General features: G+C 34.5%; 1 long non-coding RNA gene across 10 annotated transcripts; it reads right to left on the bottom strand.

Moving 5' to 3' along the window:
• Positions 1–215: 215 nt before the first annotated feature.
• LOC115979988 lies at positions 216–19,992 on the bottom strand. 10 transcript variants are annotated; one of them, XR_004089264.1, is made up of 5 exons: positions 19,474–19,987; positions 18,953–19,017; positions 13,853–13,934; positions 2,503–2,549; positions 216–515 (listed from the first exon to the last, which is right to left on the bottom strand). It is a non-coding gene; the product is annotated as an uncharacterized LOC115979988 (long non-coding RNA). The 10 variants fall into 10 exon arrangements; XR_004089262.1 differs by lacking the exons at positions 216–515; positions 2,503–2,549 and adding exons at positions 8,192–8,286; positions 8,397–8,592 and having other exon boundaries at positions 19,474–19,992; XR_004089260.1 differs by lacking the exon at positions 216–515 and having other exon boundaries at positions 1,506–2,549; positions 19,474–19,982.
• Between the last annotated feature and the right edge of the window lie 2,241 nt (positions 19,993–22,233).

Genomic DNA, 22,233 nt, shown 5'->3' on the forward strand with positions numbered 1-22,233 from the left:
TACTAGAGTAGATGCAGAAGGAGAAGTATAGAACAAGAACACCGAGAACATGAGGATTACGTGGTTCAACCTTGTCGGGCTACATCCACGGAAGAATCTCTTAAGGGCTACATCTTTATTATGTAAAAATGTAGTACAATAACCTGTGTTACAATAAACCCTAACATGTGTATATATAAACGACTAAACCCTAGACTACTAGTACAAGCAGGACTGAGCTTTGGCCTATTGCATTGGGCTAATATGTCTAATATATCTCTAACACCCTCCCTCAAACTCAAAGCGGAAACTCGATGAAGGTTTGAGGTTGGATAAGCATGAGAAGATTCCTTGGAGATGGCGTGAAGAATGTGCCAATTGACCAATTTCGAAGCTTCAAATGAAGAAACAAAGTCCGAAATTAGAATCTACACGAAAAACTGAGCAAGATAGGCCCGTTCGGAAAATTTTGACTTTTGGTCAAAGGTCAACGCAAAAGTCAAAGTCAACGGATCCAGTGCATAGTCATCCCTCTCCTGCAACATTGAACACAACAAAGAAACAACATTACCCTGAAAAAAATATATTGGTAGAAGTTTGTCCAATCCTTCTTTTGACTCTTTTTTTCCCCTCTCTTTAACAACAAACTTCCCTCTCCACTTTTGCTCATTCAATTGTTGTACTTTTCCTGAGTTTTAGAGGATTAGGAACTTACAATTGGTCCTCAAGCAAAAAATCTTCCAAATTGAAGCCAATACACCTAGACGTGTTAAAACGGGCAGGTCAGGTCAGGTTCGGGTCGGGTCAATTGGGTTTGTGGGTCAAACGGGTCACGGGTCATTTTTAAACGAGTCAATCGAATTTCGGGTCAGGTTGAGTTTACCCGTGTTTTTTAAACAAGTTTTTTTTTTTTAATTAATTACAAAAACAAATCACTGACAACCTGTTTAGAGAGAATGAATAAAATCAATTAAGCAAATGAATTGCACTTAATACCACTTGTTAATATCCTTCCAATTCTAATAGTTTTGAGTATGACAAAAATTATTTATAGTCGTAAATTCAAGATAGAAAAAGTCTTCAATGTTAATAATTCATTGTCAGAATGCATATAATTACAAATTTATATCTTCAAAAAGAGATAAATCTTAAAACAAACAAAACAAGTAATTTTATAGAACCATCCATAGTCCATCGTCTATTTCTATTAATTTTATAGAATCGCCCCTCTTCATATTAGAAAGAAAAATAAAATAAACACCCATTCAAGTATTAATGTCTTTTTTTTCTTTTAGTATTTAATTTTTCCTCATATATATAATTCATTAATTTAATATTTTCTTTGTCTAATTGAATTTAGAACATCTAATGACTACTTTAAATATTATAAAATTTATAATATTTTTAAAAAAAAAATATTAGCATTAATTTAAAAAAGAAAAAGAAAAAAAAAAAAAGTAACGGAACCTATAAGTCAGAGGACTCAAGACTCAAGGTAATTTGACAAAATATTAGCATTATTTAAAAAAAAAAAAAAAAAGAAACGGAACCTAGCATCACTAAAAGGAAGGGAAAGATGTTTAAACCAAAAATCTCTAAGTCAGAGGACTCAAGACTCAAGGTAATTTGACAACCTTGGCCTTTGTTTTGTGTAACGTCACTAATGTGTTGTAGGCAATTGGCAAGCACAGAAGCTAGGCTACCTAGCTCTTATTGGAAATTTTGATGATGATTTTTTTTTTTTTTTTTTTTGCTTGCTTGGTGGTACTTTTGATGAATTAAATAGTCATTTTCTCTAATATATTAATTATTAATTTTGGTACTTTGTGCTTTATGCATCTAGTATTAGAACGTAATTAAAATATTTTTTTAGCGAATTTTTTTAACGATTCGGGTCATGAGTTATCCGGGTCGGGTTGGGTCATGGGTCAACCTATTTTTGCTTCAGGTAAAAAAAAAATCGGGTTTGGATTGGATTAGAAAATTCTGACTCGTATTGCCATGTCTATATACACCTGTAAATATCAAGTATTTAAAATTCCATGACCATATTAAATCAAGCGATAAATAAGGAGAAAACTTCCAAATACTAAACACTTTTATGTCATTCCTTTTGCTTAAGGGGGAAAAGATAGGGAAGATTTGTTGAGATAAAAAACCAAATGACACATTTAAGTTGCCATGATGAAATGGTATGTTCCCTCCCCTCTTTTTCCCTCACATGCCTCCTGTCCAAGAATGGGACCATATTCCATCTAAAGGGAAAAAGCCTAGAGCTTCAGACACAAAAATGCTGCCAAGAGGACATAATCTTAATACCAGGTAGGAAAGGTTTCAAGAAAATCTTAATCCCACAATCTCCTATAACAAAGACTAAGAATTCCCTGCATAAAAAGGACAGTACACAAGACTATCCCCAAAACAAAATAATTTAATAATATAGAGCCAGAGAACGAAATCAATGTCACTCCAAACATGCTGTTAGCATTCTATCTAATTGAATTTCACATATATGTATGCTACCTCATCCTCGTCCTGTGTTTCTACTTCAAGGTCAGATAACGAGAAACCTGAAAGTTCAAAAAGTGTATAAACACCTTGAACGTTTAGACCCCCAATTTACAAATTACCAATTCAAACTTAATATCAAACAATTAATGTGCGGAATATGAACATAAGCTTAATACAGAATTGATAAACAATCTAAACCAAATAAAATCACATCCACAACAGAAATTAAATGAAAAATATTAAGGGAAGAGAGATGCAAACACAAGGACCCCCAATTTACAAATTACCAATTCAAACTTAATATCAAACAATTAATGTGCGGAATATGAACATAAGCTTAATACAGAATTGATAAACAATCTAAACCAAATAAAATCACATCCACAACAGAAATTAAATGGAAAATATTAAGGGAAGAGAGATGCAAACACAAGAACAACGCTCAATGCATTATCGAAGAGGAAACCGAAACCTTCGGCATAAAACCTCTCCGCCGCCCTTCAAGCGATAAACAATCCACTAGAGAATGTAGTTGAGATACATGAACAGCAGAAGACCCTCCAAGCCTAATCTACCCAATATACCTAAGCCCTCCAAGCTCCTACTTCAACAAGGTTATGCCGAACATATTTCTTCTTTAGCTTGCCGGATTCCGCTACTTAACCATAGCATCAACCAATATGAAATTGGTCCTTTCTTAACTGCTTCCCAAACACCAAATGATCTTCTCACAGATATGGGTATGATGAGAAAAGGTTTTGGTAATGTACCTCTCAAGGATTTGACAATGGAGAGGAAGAGAGTAGAGAAATTTGAAGAGTTTCTATATGAAGATTATAGATGAATCAATCTTGTTTTTCTCTAGGGTTTTTCTCTCAAAATTCTCTCTAGTAGCTCTCTAAATATTGTGGGTATAAAGGTATATATATAGTAAGGTGAGAAGGAATGTAAAAAGTCAATTTTTCCCAAACAGGATGTTCTGGCGACTTGGCCTCACGACTGGGTTGAGTCGCGAGTTCAAACCGCGAGCTAACGACCTGGCCAACTTGGGACTTTTGTCCTGTAGTGCAATAGCTGACATAACTCTTCAGCTTCTGGCATGCTTGGCACGTGTGCAACTTCTAGCGGCTTGCAAGCCGCGAGCCACCCGCGAGATCCAGTCGCAAGTCCCTGCTTCTTTGCACAATCTTGAACATTTCTTCACTCTCTCACACACTACCCTTACATGATTCTCACCTAAATACAGAGTTACTAATAGCTAAAATACAAAGAAATTTGGCACAGAATAAAGCCAACAAGATGGTTGATAAAATTCAAACTTACAAAACCCACACAAAGTAGTGCATACCCCTGCATTTCAGAGAAATTTAATACATTTTAGAGAGAGAGAGAGAGAGAGAGAGAGAGGAAAAGTTAAAGATATATGGACATAAAACTGACATTGGTAACATCATACGTAGAAAGTAAGCTGCACAAGTGTTTCCATAGTTATTATTTGGCCAGAGAAGAAGGTTTTCCAAAAGAGTAAAAGAAAGTTACCATACTATAGGACTATAATAGTATCAAAAGAGTTATGACCTTGGTCGTATTGATCCCATTAAACATGGGTTTTCCAATATATTAAGCCAGTATATAAAAATCATTAAAAGCAATTACATGCATCCTTTGCCAAAATTTCCACTTGTTAGGTTAACTTATGTGGATTCATTTTGTGATTGATAGTCACTCTAAATCTAAAAAATATTATTTTATATTCGATCTTACTTCTCAAGTGTTAAAAATCAAAAACAAAAAATGATGGAAAATATCTAGAAGGGTGAAAGAAGCCAAAACCTTAATATGCCAAGTACATATGTAACATTGAGTAAAATATAACTTAGCACCTAGAGCGAGAGATAAAAAGACAGACCTTCGACCTCCTTATTATCACTGAAAGAATGATTAGGATAGAAGGGAAAATCTATTCTTTAATTTTCTCTTTTCTTTTTTTTTGAGGGGGTGGGGGTGGGGGGTTTGTGGTGCAAAGCAAAAACTTAAATAATCCAAACTAAATGGTTAGCAGAATTTTCCAGTTGACCCAGTTCTCCATATTAAATTTTTATGAAACAAAATTTTCATTTCTTTTAGTTTCCTAAACATCTCAGCTGCCAAACTGAACCTTTAGGATAAACTTGTTCTATCAAATTGACCAATCTTTCACTACTACCCCCAAATCATAACCAATGAGTTAACAAGGGGAGGGATAACCGAAAAATTCATTGGCTGAAATGGGAGACTATTTGCAAGCCTAAGTTGCAGGGTGGAATGGGGTTTAAAGATATGTCTATGTACAATGATGCTTTCTTGGCAAAGCAAACATGACGCTTCCTTCATGATACACAATCCTTATTCTACCAGGTTTTCAAAGCTAATTTCTTCCCAAATTGTTCGGTGATGGATGCTACTAATCCTAGCAATGCTTCTTATGCTTGGAAAAGCATCCTCAAAGGCAGGGAGGTCATCAAGCATGGAGCTTCATGGAGAATTGGCACAGGTACCTCGATTGACATTTGGGAAGACAACTGGCTTCCAACAAAAAATAATCCTAGGATTATTTCTCCATGCATGCCGGGCTGCCATCCAAAAAGGTTAGCAACCTTATTGATCCTGTGCAACGAGTTTGGAAAGAGCAAGTTCTTGTTAGATATTTATTTGAGTTTGAGGCAGTGGTGATCAAACGAATCCCTCTCTGCCAATCAATCCAAGATGATATCCTTATTTGGCCATGGAATCCGAATGGTGTATATTCAATAAAATCTGAGTATCAACTCTTACAACGTGCTTCTCAAGCCCAACAACCCAGTCACTCTATGGTGGAAAACTTAAACCCTTTGTGGGATAAAATTTGGGTATTGAATGTTCCAGCTAAGGTAAAGAATTTGGCTTGGCATGCTTGCCAAAACTCATTACCCACAAAGACCAACCGGGTGAAGAGGAAGGTGATTGCAGAAAGTGTATGCGATAACTGTAAGCAACAACAAGAGGATACTGCCCATGCTCTGTACCATTGCTCAAACCTGGACAGTCTCTGGACCTCAATACCACAGTGGAACCACAGCACCCTTAAACAAAGCATGAGCTTCATCGAGATGCTTGGTTTTGTTTTTGCTAGGAATCGAAACCCTGAATTATTCATCTCGGTGATATGGACCGTTTGGAATCGTAGTAACAATCTCAGATTGGGCAAGCTCATGGTACCTCTAAGTCAACTACTGCAGTTAGCCTGAGATAGACAGCTAGAACGTGCTACTCTCTCCATGAGCTCACCAACAAATCGTCCCCAACACTCACCATCTTCTTGGACACCACCAGCAACTCCATGCTACGAAGTAAACTTTGATGCAGCTACATTTGCTGCTGATGGCAGTGCTAGTTTGGGGGTTATAATCAGGAATGGAGATGGACAAGTTATGGCCTCACTTTCCCAGTTGATACTGTTGCCCCTTACTGTCATCAAGGTTGAAGCTTTGGCAGCCTGACGGGGTGTGGAGCTGGGCTTTAGCATCGTCGAGCTGGAAGGCGACTTGGCTGTTTTGATAAATTCCCTTAAGGATGATCACAGGTCACTAGCTTAGTTTGGTCACATTGTAGCGAATATTCACTACCTTGCCTCACATTTCTCTTTTTTCAAATTATTCATGTTCATAGGCATTGTAACAAGGTGGTTGATTCTCTGGCAAGAAGAGCAATCCCCCCCAGTCTAGATGGAAAATGTACCTCCAGACATTACTCATATTTACAGGCTGATTTTAGCAATCTACCTTAATATAAGCATTGTCCAAATTCTCAAAAAAAAAATAATAATAATGACAATAATACAATAACTTTGATTTCAATTCTGCCGATATTCCTAGCGCTTCAGGCTGTCTAATTTGTCCAGATTTTAAACGTACAGGCAGCACAGCCAGTACAACAACCTGTGACATAAAAAAGCTTTTAAAAAAGGACTAGTTTAACCAGTTATGTGATAAGATCTATGTTAATATCATTAAAAAAAAAAAAATTTGGGCAAGTGCTGGAATAGCCAATAGGCTTTATTGTTCTAAGTATCAAGTGGAATATGAACCAAAAAGTTAAGGATTGGGATACTTATAAGTAGTGTACGCTGAAAACGGTCAAATATAATATCACCTAACTTTCTGAAGACTCTTTAAGGCATTTCAGTAGAGTGTTAATGCTGGAACTTTGTAATTTTGAACTAGTGCAAAGTTGTTATGTTTCTCTTAGTTATGACTGATGAAATAGTTTATGTCCATATTGGTGATCAAGTGCGCAGAGCCAGATAGTGTGTTCTGAATGTCAAAACCTTTTACTGTATCTCGTTGGAGCAACTTCTGTATGCTGTGCTGTCTGCAATGCAGTCACAGCAGTGTCATATAGCAAGTTCAGTTCAATTTCGAGTGTTCAATCTATATTTGGACCGAGCAAGTAGACATGACAAATGAACACTCGATTTCTCTGCTTGTATAATTCTTTGACAGGCACTAAAATGGCCAAGTTGGTTTGTGGAGGTTGCCACACCTTGCTCATGTACATTAGTGGAGCAACAAGTGTACAATATTCTTGTTGTCACGCTGAATCTAGCCTTGGAAGGTGTATAACTACTAACAAAATAAACAATTTACAAGATTACTTTTTTTCCCTCTTCACCATATAATCTCTTAAAATTTTGAAATATCTTCGGTACTATTTTATGATTGGAAACCTTACGATTGACTAATCACTAAATGGGAGCAAACATTAAATGTATTGTGACAGCAAACCAGGTGGCACACATCAATTGTGGTAATTGCAGGATGCTATTGATGTACCAATATGGAGCACGCTCTGTTAAATTTTGCAGTCTGCAATTTTGTGACATCAATTGGGGTCAAGTATTCTTTTGCACTCACTTGGTAAAGAAAGGCTTTCTAGTCAGGAAATTAGGATTTAACAGCAATTTAAGGTGTATAACAAGTCCACAAGGTTTCATGAGCAAATATAGCTTCAAGGCTTTCATATAGAATTGAAGCCAACTGCATTATGGGGGAAAAAATTAAATCAAAAGCTTTTTTCTTTTTTTTCTTTTTTTTCCCTTTTAACTCCTAATGTACTAAATCCACTTTGAAAACCCACAAGCAGGGGGAAAAAGGTTGGAAAATTGAATCTCATACGTTTCTAATTGTTCCCATAAGCAGCATTTTAGATACAATTATCTACATTCTACCCTAATAAGATGATAAGATGACTTCGGGGCTGAAATCACAAATTAAGCTAATTGCAATACCATGTTGATTTTAACTGAATTTAAAATAGAAAATATGTGTATGATCTCTGCCATCTCACAAAAATTATTCCTAAATTTCATCATTAACACAACCATTTCCTTTTTAGCATTGAGAGATACAATTTAAATTCAAAAACTGTCTACACCAATCCATATATAGAAAAAGTCTATCTATAGAAAAAGTGTAAAATCAACACATTTAAACTCAAAAACTCCATCAATCCATCCATAAACTCATGCTAAATCCTATCTACATCAGTCCATCTATATACTCAAAAAGGTCGGTTGAAGATTAGAACATTCTTACCCTGCAAATATTAAAATAAAAATAAAACAGGTTATTTACAAGATTAAACAAACAAAATTAGAATTTAAAAAAAAAAAAAAAAGCTTTAATTTGATTTTCCTTTGGGGTTGTACTGCATACTCCACATTCTTGGGTGTGTCAACCTTGGGATAAGATGTGCCTAACACCCCGTCATATGTAGTAACTTGCGCCAAAAAAGAGGAAAAAAAAAACATGATTATAGTCTCAATATTAAAAATATGCTATAAACCTAAAAATATGCTATAAACCTTTAAGTTAAAGGATTTAACTTACCATCAGCTGCATTGAATAGTCATTACATTTTATAGTGCCAAGTGTCAACACTGTATAGATTGCCATCGCTTCCTCCTCTTCATCCTCATTAACAACCACTGATTCATAGTGTGGTGTTAAAGGGAATTGAATGATAGAGTTTGGCTATTGTGTTGTTATCCATTAAAGTATTGAGTTGGAAGTTAGAATTTGGCCGCTGCATTGATGGGTGGATTAGTTAGTTACTTGAGGCAATTGTATTGTTGATTGGTTAGTTAGTTAGTTAGAAAGGACTGAAACTGTTTGTATAACAAAATGTTACCAATTGTACTCCTATAAATAAGGGATCAGGATTGTAATTGAGATATAGATGAAATAACACGATACTTCTACTCTGTTTCTCTATCTCCCTATTATTTTCCAGCCTTTTCCCCACCAAAACCTAACCCTAAACCCTCAAAACTCAAAAGCTTTTTACTATTCCCTAGGAATTTAAAAAAAAAAAAAAAATTGATAAATAAACAAAATACGTTGATTAAAACAAGAATTTCATTTTTTTTTTTTAAGGAAAAGGACACATACTGCTAACTTTTTGGATGATGACATTGTCTTGCCGTATTAAGAAGGTGAACTTCACTGCAGCTCCCTTAGACATAGCATGGCAGGCACCTAAGAAAGAAACAACACTTAATATGATGATCATATTCAATTGGAGGCAAAGGGGAAAATCTAAGAAAGAAAACTACCTGCTACTAAATTAAGAATAAGCAATGCATTGGTGTCAACTACCTCGAGCCTGTTGTAGGTTACATGTTCTTTCTTTAAGAACATCTCCCTTAGAAACCTTCTCCTTTAAAACCCTCTCTGCAGTATTGGGTAGTAGCTCCACCTCTAAGCAACGCTTTAACCCCCTTGGAAGTGATTCTATCCATAGTTTCACTTTCATATTCTGCAAGCAACATCCAAGGCATGCCATACAGTCACCACACCGATTTAGATCTCTATAACGATGTACAGTATCAAATTTGAGTCCACTCTTCTATACTATAGACTCAATATTGCTTAAATAAAGACGTAGTATTGGAGGGACCTTGCTCTTGCCCATAAAAAAATCAATGGAATCTCTACAATCCCCAACAATTACCAAACTCTGATATTTGTATTTTTCTTTCAGTTGGTTTGAGAAGTCAACTGCATTGAGGATTGCGAGAGCCTCAGCCTTTTTTGCCTCAATAGCTGTAACTGCTTGGCAGCCACAGAACAAGAACTTATGTCCTTGTGTGGCAATGAATCCAATCCCAACAGATCTACTATTTTTATCGAAACCTTTCCCGGCAAGTTGCCCAGCATGCCCAGAAACTCCAGCATAAGCAATTAACCCATCCACATTTAAAATAACTAGGTCATCTCCATAGTCAAAGGGTAAACGACTGGTCTGCTAGTCAACTCTACGACCAAAGGAATGAGAAGAAGTCAATGTCCCCTTAAAACAACCTGGATGAAACAACTCCGCATGGTAAAAATACCTAGACACAAGGCTTAATAGGATGGAATATGCTCCTTAATCTCAGGTCATATCCCATCCTATTAAGGAGTCATATCCCATCCTATTAAACCTTGTGTCTAGGTATTTTTACCATGCAGAGCTGTTTCATCCAGGTTGTTTTGAGGGGACATCAACTTCTTCTCATTCCTTTGGTCGCAGAGTTGACAAGCAGGCCAGTCATTTACCCTTTGACTATGGAGATGACCCAGTTATTTTAAATGTGGATGGGTTAGTTGCTTATGCTGGAGTTTCTAGGCATGCTGGGCAACTTGCTTGGAAAGGTTTCAATTAAAATAGTAGATCTGCTGGGATTGGATTCATTGCCACACAAGGACATAAGTTCTTGTTCTGTGGCTACCAAGTAGTTTCAGCTACAAAGGCAAAAAAGGCTGAGGCTCTCGCAATTTTCAATGCAGTTGACTTCGCAAACCAACTGAAAGAAAAATACAAATATCAAAGTTTGGTAATTGTTGGAGATTGTAGAGATTCCATGGATTTTTTTATGGGCAAGCGCAAGGTCCCTCCAATACAACGTCTTTATTTCAACAATATTGAGTCTATAGTACAAAAGAGTGGACTCAAATTTGATGCTATACACCGTTAAAGAGAACTGAATCGATGTGGTGACCGTATGGCATGCCTTGGACATCGCTTGCAGAATACGAAAGCGAAACTCTTGACAGAATTACTTCTCAGGGGGTTAAAGCATTGCTTAGAGTCAGAACTACTACCCAATACTGCAGAGAGGGTTTTAAAGGAGAAGGTTTCTAAAGGAGATGAGCCTAAAGAAGAACATGTAACCTACAACAGGCTCAAGGCAATTGACACTAATGCATTGGTCATTCTTAATTTAGTATCAGGTAGTTTTCTTTCTTAGATTTTCCCTCATTGCCTCCAATTGAATATGATCATCATATTAAGTGTTGTTTCTTTCTTAGGTGCCTACCATGCTATGTCTAAGGGAGCTGCAGTGAAATTCACCTTCTTGATACAACAAGACAATGTCATCATCCAAAAAGTTAGCAATATGTGTCCTTTTCCTTAAAAAAAAAAATTGAAATTCTTGTTTCAATCAACGTATTTTGTTTATTTATCAAAAAAAAAAATTTTAATTCCTGGGGAATAGTAAAATCTGGTTTAAAGCTTTTAGGTTTTGAGGGTTTAGGGTTAGGTTTTGGTGGGGAAAGGGCTAGAAAATAATAGGAATTATAGGGTTTCCGAGACTAGGATTAGTAGGGTTTTAGGATCAAAACAGAGGTGGAAGTCAAGATTTCGATAGATATTCCTAAGCTGTGAACAGTAACCCATGAACAATAAAATAAAGAAAAAGATAACATTCTAGGTCAGTGTAGTCAAAGGTGCCTTAAGGCCTTGTATCGCCCAAGGCGATGAGGCCCCAAAAAGGCGCTAGCCCAAGTGAAACAAGGCGCCAAATTCTAAATATAGTTATTTTACCTAAGGTAAAACTTAGGTGCTATTGCCAACCCCTCTTATTAGACTGACATTAATTTTTGGCTTTAATCCATGTGACCTTCCAACTTTTTAGACCGATTAATTTCACAATTTTCACTTGGGTGCTATTGCTAACCACTCTTTTATTAGAGCAATTATGCATGACACTTGAATAATATTGGCTCCTTGCCGTCTACATCACACATCTATTTTTTTTTAATTGCAATTTTGATAAAGTATGCGATGCCAGGGAAAAAGTTGAATAGTAGGTATGTGTTAAATTTAAAAAACAATTGTTATGGTGAATTCTTTTTTAAGATGGTTTGAATCTTCTCTCTTATTTTTCAGTCCTGAAAATTCAGGGGTGTTTCAAAACCTTGATCTGTACAAGGAAAAGTTTAAGCAGTTGAGGCCCTTGAGGGGACAGGTTAGTTACTTTAAGACTACTTTAAGGACTGATAGAAATTTCTTTCTTTTTAAATTTGTTCTATATATTTTTTTTTTCTTTTTTTGAAGATTTTCAATGGAGACGTATATTGATCTTCATTCCAACTTCCCGGTACAAACTCTCTCTCTCGCACACTAATTGACACACTTTGGAGAAGGTTGCATCACACAAATTCATATTTATTACACAGTACTTGATACATGTGCATTTCAACATCATCAACAATTGCCATGATAGGAACCCAATAGTTCTATCAAGACACAAGATTAGCTGTAGTAGCTCTTCGAGGGAACTAGGCCTCCTAGAGAAGATTAGAGATAGAGCAAGAAGAGAATTAGAGAAAGAGAGTAAAAGTATCGTGTTAATTCATCTATATCTCAATTACAATCCCGATCCCTTACTTATAGGAGTACAATTGGTAACATTCTGTTATACAAACAATTTCAGTCCTTTCTAACTAATTAACTAACCAATCAACAATACAACTGCCTCAAGTAACTAACTAATCCACCCATCAATGCAGCGGCCAAATTCTAACTTCCAACTCAGTACTTTAACTGATAACAACACAATAGCCAAACTCTATCATTCCCCTTTAAAAACCTTGTCCACAAGTTACACTATCACACTACAATCATAGAACACCCCCTCTCCCTCTAAAGAACCTCGCTCACAAGGTGGGGAAACTAAAGTTGAAGTTTGTAAAGGGATTCCCAAGTGGCATTCTCCTGTGACTGGCTTGCCATTGAACCAACACCTTAGTGATAGTTCTAGTTCTAAGGTGTTTGGACAGTTGCTGCAGAATAGCAATTGGTTCAGGATTGAGGAAGCCTTCTGAATCCACTGGTGGAAGAGTGGGGATAGGACTAATGTGGGTAACCAACTTAGCTTTCAATCAAGAGACATGAAAGATTGGGTGAATCAAACAACCAAGAGGTAAAGCCAACTTATAGGCTACCTAACCAAGTTTCTGCAGAATTTGGAAGGGCCCAAAATATCTAGGAGATAGCTTGTTAAAGCCCCTTGATGCTTAGGGACAGTTGTCTGTAAGGATGGAGTCTAAGATAGACCCAATTACCAACTTGAAAAGTCTTATCAGACCTGTGCTGGCTAGCTTGAGCTTTCATTCTAGCTTGAGCTGCAATCAAGTTTCGTTTGAGGAGAGTGAGAAGAATAGTTCTGTCTGCAGCCACCTGAGTAGTACCAGGGACATAGTCTAGGACCTTAGGAAGGGAAATACCAAAGAAAGCCTCAAATGGAGTCATCTAAGTGGAGGAATGGTAATAGGAATTGAACCAAAACTCAGCCAAATACAACCAAGCAGCCCAAGTGTGAGGTCTGTTACCTACAAAGGCTCTCAAATACTGCTCCAAACTCCTATTCACCACCTCAGTTTGGCCATGAGATTGAGGGTGATAAGCTAATGACAGTAACCACTGAACACACCGTTGCTAATTAGTACTTGATGCCGAGATTATTCATTTAGAATAAAATTTGAAACCCTAACGCTAGGTTCATACCAAAATATTACAACAAAATAACATCAATCCATCATATGAAAAACACCCAACAACACCATGAAAAAGAGTGACAATAACATCAGGATAAAATTCGTAGTAAATTATATAAGAAATAAAAGCAAAGTAAGTGAAGAGGTACCAATTGCAAGAATTAGAACAAAACTATTTGTGGCCAAAACTATTAGTACAAAATTTTGAAACCTTACTTGAGAAATAAACCAAAAGAGACAAAAGCAACGCCATAAAAACAGAGAAGTGTTGGTAAAAGCGAGGGGCACACTTAAGCGCAAAGTGCAAGCGCACGCCTGATTGATGTGAAGTACACATTTTTAAAAATTTTAAAATTATTATTAATGAGAAATGCAACAATCAAATGATCAAATTATCATATATATTGAAATAAAACTTTTTATATAATTCATATAACATTTAGATATGCCCTACTTTTGCAATTTTAACACAAAATTGCAAGTCAAGTCATAGAGAATAAAAGAAGTGTTCGTGTACTTACCTTTGCTTCTATGGAAGGTCCTTTTCCAAATCAACAACAAGCTGATTGATCACCACAGTTCATTGGTCCTTGTTCTTCGATTCTATAAGCATCCACAAACCAAAATTATAAAACAATAATAATAATAATAATAGCATTAAATAATTAATTAATATATTTTTATTGGGCTAGCATACTTGTCCAAACGTATATTTAATTGACATCTAAATTTATAATTAAAAAAATCCCACTTAAAGCTACTGTTTTATGCCTCAAAATATATTGAATTGAACTTATCCTTGAGACTTGAGAGTTGAGACTTTGAAGTTTGAACACCAATTGCATGTTGCTCATTTCACATATAGATGAGAGAGATAGAGAGGGAAGAGGCAAAAAAAAAAACTATATAAAAATGTAAAACAAAAAAGTGATCCAACATAAACAACTAAGAGCTACACTGTCATCTCCTGAGTTTGATGGTTTGGTGGACTTAGTGTTTTGGTCTAATCTTGATATCCTGTTGTTGAAAACTTGTTAGAGAGACAATTATTATAACAAGAATTTAAACTTTAAAGGTTCTCCACGATGCTCACCCCCCCACCCCCAACTTTTATTTTCTTAAAGAGAAAAGGTTCACATATATCATATGTACTGTATGTGGGACCTACACAATGTGAGTGTGATAGTGAATGGTCTTACCAGAGTAGCAGTGTAGAACAAGGCAATTGATTCTTCAATTTTTCATTTTATTTAATTAAACACAAGCTTGACCAGGTTGAGATTTAATTGGTTTGGTCGAAGTAAACCTGGAGTGGGAATATGGATTATATTTTAGTACTAGGAGGCTACTGGCTAATAAGGGCTAAGGAATGGCATCATTAATATTGCAGTGATATCGTACTGATAATTGCTATTTGATGAAACCTATATCACTAGGTTTTAATACTAATTAGTTGCTGACAAATACTATTAGATTTTTTTTGGAGTAATCTCATTAATTCATTGGATATTTTATATTTCACATATCAAATGATTCATCCAGTCAGTCAAACAAATGTGGTTTCAGTCAATGTGCCCATTAATTTAAAATAAAAAGCAAGTCCACTTTTTAAGGATTCAATTCATACATAAATGACCTGCTACTGTAAAACAGAATTTTCTTCAAAAAATGTAAGTTTGCAACCTACCCCAATTAAGCAAACTACAATAGCTTCTATTTCTAGAAGTTATCATGGTATGTTTTATTCCTAATCATTGTTAGTACTATTAAAAAAAAAAAATTACTATTTGGGAGAGGTTTGTGTTCTTATATTGAATTATTTCTAGTAATAAATTATAAATTAGGACAAGATTTATCTAATCACCCATGTAAAACTTCTTCTTTTTTCATATTTGCTTCCCATGCTGGGAAGATTAAAAGTATGAACCCAGATAGAATATAATAATCTGAACACTTTTTTTTTCTTAATTTCAACTACTCCATTCTACCAAAAATGGGAAAAAATCAATCTTTCATTTTCTGTTTACTGAGCTTGAGCCATCTCATTGGACACCATTTGTCAACATTTGAGACTTCACAGCAGAACTGTCATCATATGATTCCAGAATTACTATTTTATTAGCACCAAGCAGGGTTAAGTGGTTAACCAGATTTAGTTTGTTGCAAGTCTTTTTGTTCTTGGTTCTTAGCCCCCATAAAAAAGAGTGGGGTTATAAGTGCTTAACCAGCATAGCTATAGTGAGTTGAAAATCTGTGTGTGTGAATTATGATAAGAAAGACATAATTGTTAATCTATGCCAAACTATAAGATACTCTAAGCGTAAAAGCTAAAGCAAGACACAGGAACAAAGTCATCCCCACAAAATCAAAAGGTTAGTGGTAGATTCATAGTCCACCCCCAAAAGCTTCAGTATTCTTCAATCTTTAATCTTTTCAGGTTTCTCGATAGTACAAAGTATAAAAATGCATCCAGAAAACATGTATCTGTCTCCTGTCCTAGAATGGACTGTTATTCTTGTTTAAATTTCATAAGCACTTTTCCCAATACAAATTTATTCACAATGTACATCCCCACAAACTTTATACTCCAATTTCCCATATACTTAAATTCTCAGCCTCTCAGCTTTTATCTTTTCCAGGATGTATAAAGTTGAAAGGATCAAAATTCAATCAAGAAATCTCTTTCATTGCCGTCCTTTATTGTACTATTAAATTTTCTTAAATTTTCACTTTATAATCACAAGCATTCTACCAATAAACAATAAAACGCAGCTCAATCACAATGGATAAGTAACAGTCCAATTCTGCTTTTGCAGAGAATATTAAATGTTAGTTCCACAAATCAATTAGGCCCCTAACCAGATTGGAGAAATGTGGACAAGAGATTGCAAAAATAGCATAATATACTGAAGAACTGATGGATACACACAAATGCAACTCTAATTGCCAAACTAGAAGACCTACCTTCCAAAGAAACTCACTTACTTTCACCCAACAAACAAAAGCAAAATCAAAAGAGGGAAACATTTACTCAATTGTTCTTTCATTTAGCAATTCATATCTGAAATTGAAGAACAAGCTATATTAAAGAAAATTCAAAATGAAGATAAACAATTTCATGTATACATGCTACGTAGTCCACTATCACCTCAATATAACCGACAGCAGCGACCACAACCTGAATAAGCTCCTTATCCTAGAGATAAAGCCACTTAACTAAAGTAATCAATCAACAATAATAAGAATTTATAGAATAGTGCCATATCAAACATTATAGGTTCAGATCTAATGTATGATCAATACCAAGTCTATATTAAGTAAAGGAAAAAAAAAACAAAACCTCAGGAAATGATGTCTTTTTCTGACCCATATCTAAGTTAGACCCAAATACTTACCCATCAACTTTTTTCACCTTAAAAAGAGCTAACACAGGGTTTATACCCTGCTCAGGAGTGTTAGGACTGAAAAACACCTCAGATTTGTCAAAATTACAATCTTTCCAAAAAGATCACAATACCACTAACTTTTCAAAACATTATCTTGCATATCATTAGTGCCTCACAAAAACAATGCAATCATCTGCAAACATGAGATGAGAAATTGGGTCCAGATTTCTTGCAATCCATACTCCTTTAATAATACCTCGAAATTGTCACTCCAATAAGGCCAGAGACAAAGGATAAAGGTGAAAGCGGACCCCTTACCTTAAGCCACATTGAGGGAAAAGAATTTTAACCAGTGAACCACTCAATGGAATCTGATAAGAAAATGTACAGATGCACTGCTAAATCAAGTTGATTTCATGACAACTACAATTCAATTTTTCCAGCACAGCCAAAATGAAGTCCTAGCTAAGTCAATCATAAGCTCTATTCATATCAACTTTAAAAGCTACAAACCAAGTTTCCAGTTTTCACCTTCTTAGTCTATCTAATTTTTTGAATCAAGTCATGCTTACAACAAATTATCACAAACCAATCTCCCTTTAACAAAACCATGGCTGACACCAAAAACTAGGAAGCAGTCCCCACAGGTTATACAGGCATAAACTTGAAGGTCTTGACTGAATGCTAACTTTTTAACTGGAAGATAGAAGAACGTGTATGGGAATTCATGAAATGGTCTTTTGTATACCATCTTATAAGTTAATAGAAATCATTGAAAGAATTAAAGTGTGAATAAGAGTAATGACACTGAACAGAAAATCTTAATCCTCAAAGCAAAGTTTGGTAGCCTCCACAAAGATAGCGAGTTCAAAAACAAAAATCAGAATTTTATATACATACATCAAGCATTCTATTTGATATAAAGCACTAAGATGTAGATTGGAAGTGACTCCAATAACATTTTACTTAACTTTGATTTCAAGGCTCATGTAGCAGATTTTGGACTTGCCAAGTTCTTACAAGATACAGGAACATCAGAGTGCATGTCTGCAATTGCAGGATCTTACGGCTATATAGCTCCAGGTACTTTTCTTTTTAATACTATAGATGTACATATTAGTTTCAAACATTATTCATAGTTTTAGCTAATAAATTGCTAGCTTAACATGTCAAGAAACCGTGGATTTAATTATTTATGAGTTAAGATCACTTGTTTTGATATCATGATATATTACCATTTATATCAAAAAAATTAAACTATTAACAAATAGTGCAGTTAATCATTATCATATCAGTTTGAAACATTATTCATAGTTTTCAGTTAATAAATTACTAGCCTAACCTGTTAGGAAACGTGAAATTAATAGTTTAAACGTGGAATTAATAGTTTAAGACCATTTTTTTTATATCATGATAAATTATCATTTATACTAAAAGCTTAAAAACTGTTAAGAAATAGTGAATTTGATCATTTTACTCATTATTCTAACATGAGTTTCTTTCGATCCAATTTCCTACTCAGGAGATCTAATCACTAAGATTGAGTAGTTAAATAAAGCATAAACCAAAGTCAATTTGACTTGGAGAAATGAGTTGGTCACCCGGGGAAAGAGGTTGCTTTCATTCAAAAACTTATTCATTTTCTTCAACTTTAGATTTCAAATAACAACTAGATCAATATATAGTATATACATCTCAGCCCCACTGTCCATAAAAACGTACCAAATACTTTCCTTGGGTCCAACCAGTGTATTGAAAGCAGATTCCTGTGCATTCCAAGATGGGTAAAGCCTTAAGGCTCCACTAACCCAATGGAAAATTCTACTTTTTTTGCTTTTTCTTTTAGTCAATTTCATACTAATGGGTAATAAGCCTTGCATGCCTTGAAAGTAGAAACCTTGCACCAAATGTTGGCTCACTCTAATTACAACCATTCTTTTCCACATTCTCATATTGTCGACAACATACAAAAACCCCCCATTGATTATAAACATATATGCACCGAAAATGAGACAATGCTAAGAAAAATAACACAATAAAACAACATAACATCACAGAAAACACAAAACCCCACCAACCCATCAGATCCAAAGTAGTTCTTTTTCATCAATATGAAAAGGGTTGTTCCTAAAAGATGTAAGAACTCCCAAAATCAGAGACTAAGACAAGGAAATTAAGAAGAAGAAAAAAAAAAAAAAAAAACCCAACAAAGAGAAGGATGAGTGGATGACTTACACTGTTACACACGTAGAGAGAACTCAGTGAGAGAGGCAGAGGAGCGCAGCTCTTTAGTTAAAAACCTGAAAAAAAAAAAATCGAAATGGGTCCTTAAAAAAACGATTCAAGCCAAACCCACATCACAAAGCGCAAGAAAATCAAACCCAAACAGGATATTCACATAGAAAAGAAGCCCAAAATCTGAAAGTATTAAAAACCCAACTAAATTAACAAGAAACTAGGAGTGAATATCCACCAATCCTACGTTTGGTTGCCGAGAAAATGTGGGGAACGAACCAAAAAAGTTTAAATTTTGAGTTCAACCCACGAAAAATAACACCACTAGCAACACCCCAAACGTGAGAAAAATATGAAAACCCGAATGTAGCAATACCCACAGTTTTCTCAGAAACCAATCAAAGAGCAAACACACAGAGATGATAAATCTAACTGGACTGATTCTGATAATCAAATCAAAAACCCACAAAGAATTTCAGCTCTATTTACAGTTTGTATACAAACCAATATATTCGACTTACACAGAGACGGAGAGCTGAGGGAGGTAGCTGAGGCTTGAGGGAGGCGGAGAGAAACAGAGAGTAGGGCTTTTTTCCAAAGAAAAAATGGGGTTCAGACTACTGTTTTTATATGACCCTTAGCCCGACCCGATATCGACCCTAACCCGAAAATAAGACCCGAAATCCGACTCGAATATCCTCAGACCCGTCCATAACCTCTCAGTTCGGTCGGTTTTTCGGGTGGGCCGGGTCCATTGCTCACTCAGATGGATTTGAGGTAGAGATGTGGTGGGTTTGGCAGGGAGGCTGCTGTAGGGTTTGGGTTTGAGTTTGGTAAAGAGAGAGAAATTATATTTTGAGTTGGTTTGATTTGGACCTTCCGATATTTTATTAGCCACGTGTTCCTCATCGGTGTGAAAACGGGATGTGCATGCTCTAACTAAAACACTCTCTTTTATCAAAATGAAAACCCTCTTGACTCTCTCACCCTTGGGTAGAGAAGAGATTATTTAGGTCTTTCTTCTTTTTCTCCTTGCTTTCTGTCAGATAACATTTCATTTTTCTTTTTTTCTTTAACTCTCTTCTTGTACTCTATTATGGCCTTCGGGCTTTTTTTTTTCTTTCTTTTTGGTGAACTCCTTCGGGTTTTCATCATTTGATTGATCGGGTTTTTTTTTGGGTGGGGTGGAGGTGGCAGTACAGGCAATAGACCTGCAAGATTTTCCAAATCGCAAATAGATTAAAAAAAACTAATATCTATATTAATGTGAGAGATTAAGAGAAAGAGAAAAATGAAGAGAAAATAGAAAATTTTTGTACAAAAGAAGTGAGAAGGGTTTGAAAATGTTTTTTTGATGGAGGGAACTAATTTTTGCTCTCTATATATATCCAGTGTAGGGGCTTGCATTAGTTATCTAATGGCTTACACGTGGATTCGTTCATTCAGTTATTAATGCCACCTATTTGATATGTGGCATTTTATTAGCCCTCCATCCTTTACTTATTAATGACACCCTATTGATATGTGGCATTTTATTAGCCCTCCATCCTTTACTTCAATTTTTTTTTTTTTAAAGAAGGATCCGTACTTCATTCTCTATGGGGTCCACTGTTTTAGTATCAACACAATTTGGACAAGAAGGGGAGGAAGGGAGAGCATTTAATTACATGGGTTCACCACTTTATACCATACGAGTTTGGGCAGTACGTGCAAGGTATGTGTTTGTCATTGGAAAAAAAAGTACTGTAATAATTAATGTCAATTCTAGATTTTATTTGTATTATAAAACAAAGATATGAATCATTTGATTTTTAAAATATATATAGAGATTTACATTAATCAAAAGAGACATTAATTTTAAAAATTTTAATAATTATGTTGTAAAAAGTTAATCTTATTCGTTTAAGAATTTTGATCAACCACAAAATTAGAGTAGTTATTTAACATATAAATATTTATTTAACTATAATAGTTTTTTAGTACCTACTTGCTAAAGACAATATATCTATTCACTAAAAACTTCTAAGAATGGTAACGAATATCATCATCTTTCAACAATAAACACCTGAGTTTTGCTAAGAAATTTAAAATTTAAAAATAAATAAATAACGAAAGGCTTGTGTCATTAAATATCATCACTCTAACTCTCTAAGAATTTTTATCATTTAAAACTCAAAATACGAAAAGGAAATTTTTAGGATGTTAAAATTTAGCAAGAGTAATTTAGACATTACAAAATAAAATATTTTAAGAATCATAAACTTTAATTAAGGTTTAACTGAGAAAATAACAATATGATATATTTGCTCTTTTCCAAAATATTAAGGGAAAAATTGCATGATTTTAAAATTTAGGGAAGAATTGTAAACTACCCCAAACATAAAGGATGAAAAAAAAAATTTTCCTAAATTTTTGTTTTTGTTTTTCTATGCAAAACTATGTGTTTTTACTTAAAATAGTGTGTAAAGAAAAAATATACAAAAAGTCAACCCAAAAAAATTGTATGTGGAATAGTGAATTTTGGCTCAACAAAGTTGATTAAATCAACAAAAAATTTCTAAATACACAACATAATGACACAACATTTTCATAATACCTTTATAATTTTGCTATATTTTATTTTAACTTGTAAAGAATTGACAGCTTAGCAGTTTTGAAAATATTGTGACAACATTAAGATGTCTTAACATTTTTTACACAAAAAAATGTTATGTCTATGACATTTTCACAAAAATTATAAGTAGTAGGTTACTATAAGTTATTATCGGTGGGTAAAAAAGTAATTTCATTGGTAAGTTTAAATTAGAACCAATAACAATTTACCATATTTGATTTGCTATGAAAGTATTGTGAAAATTATTGTGGACAAACCAAAAATAATATAGCAAACATACTACAACTTTATGTATTCACACAAAAAAAAAGCCTAAAAAGTTAAACAAACAATAACTACTATAACGAAATTACTGTAACTTTTCTCATTCACTCCTTTTATATATATATATATATATATATATATATATATAGAAATATACATTGCATTTACAATGTAAATTTATATTGTAAACACATAAAAATTGGTAAATGTTGTACACATTTGCAAAATTTGTACAATTTTTTTTTTTTTTTTTGCAAATGTATATAATATTTGCTACTTTTTGTGTATATACAATGTAAGTTTACATTATAAGCAGAAAGTAAACATATAAAAATCCTTTAAAAGAAAAAAACAAACTCGAACCAAGTTGGTGAATTTTAAGGAAAAAAATGAGAAAAAAGGC

This window comes from Quercus lobata, chromosome 3 (genome assembly GCF_001633185.2).
Source record: "Quercus lobata isolate SW786 chromosome 3, ValleyOak3.0 Primary Assembly, whole genome shotgun sequence".
Lineage (NCBI taxonomy): Eukaryota > Viridiplantae > Streptophyta > Magnoliopsida > Fagales > Fagaceae > Quercus > Quercus lobata.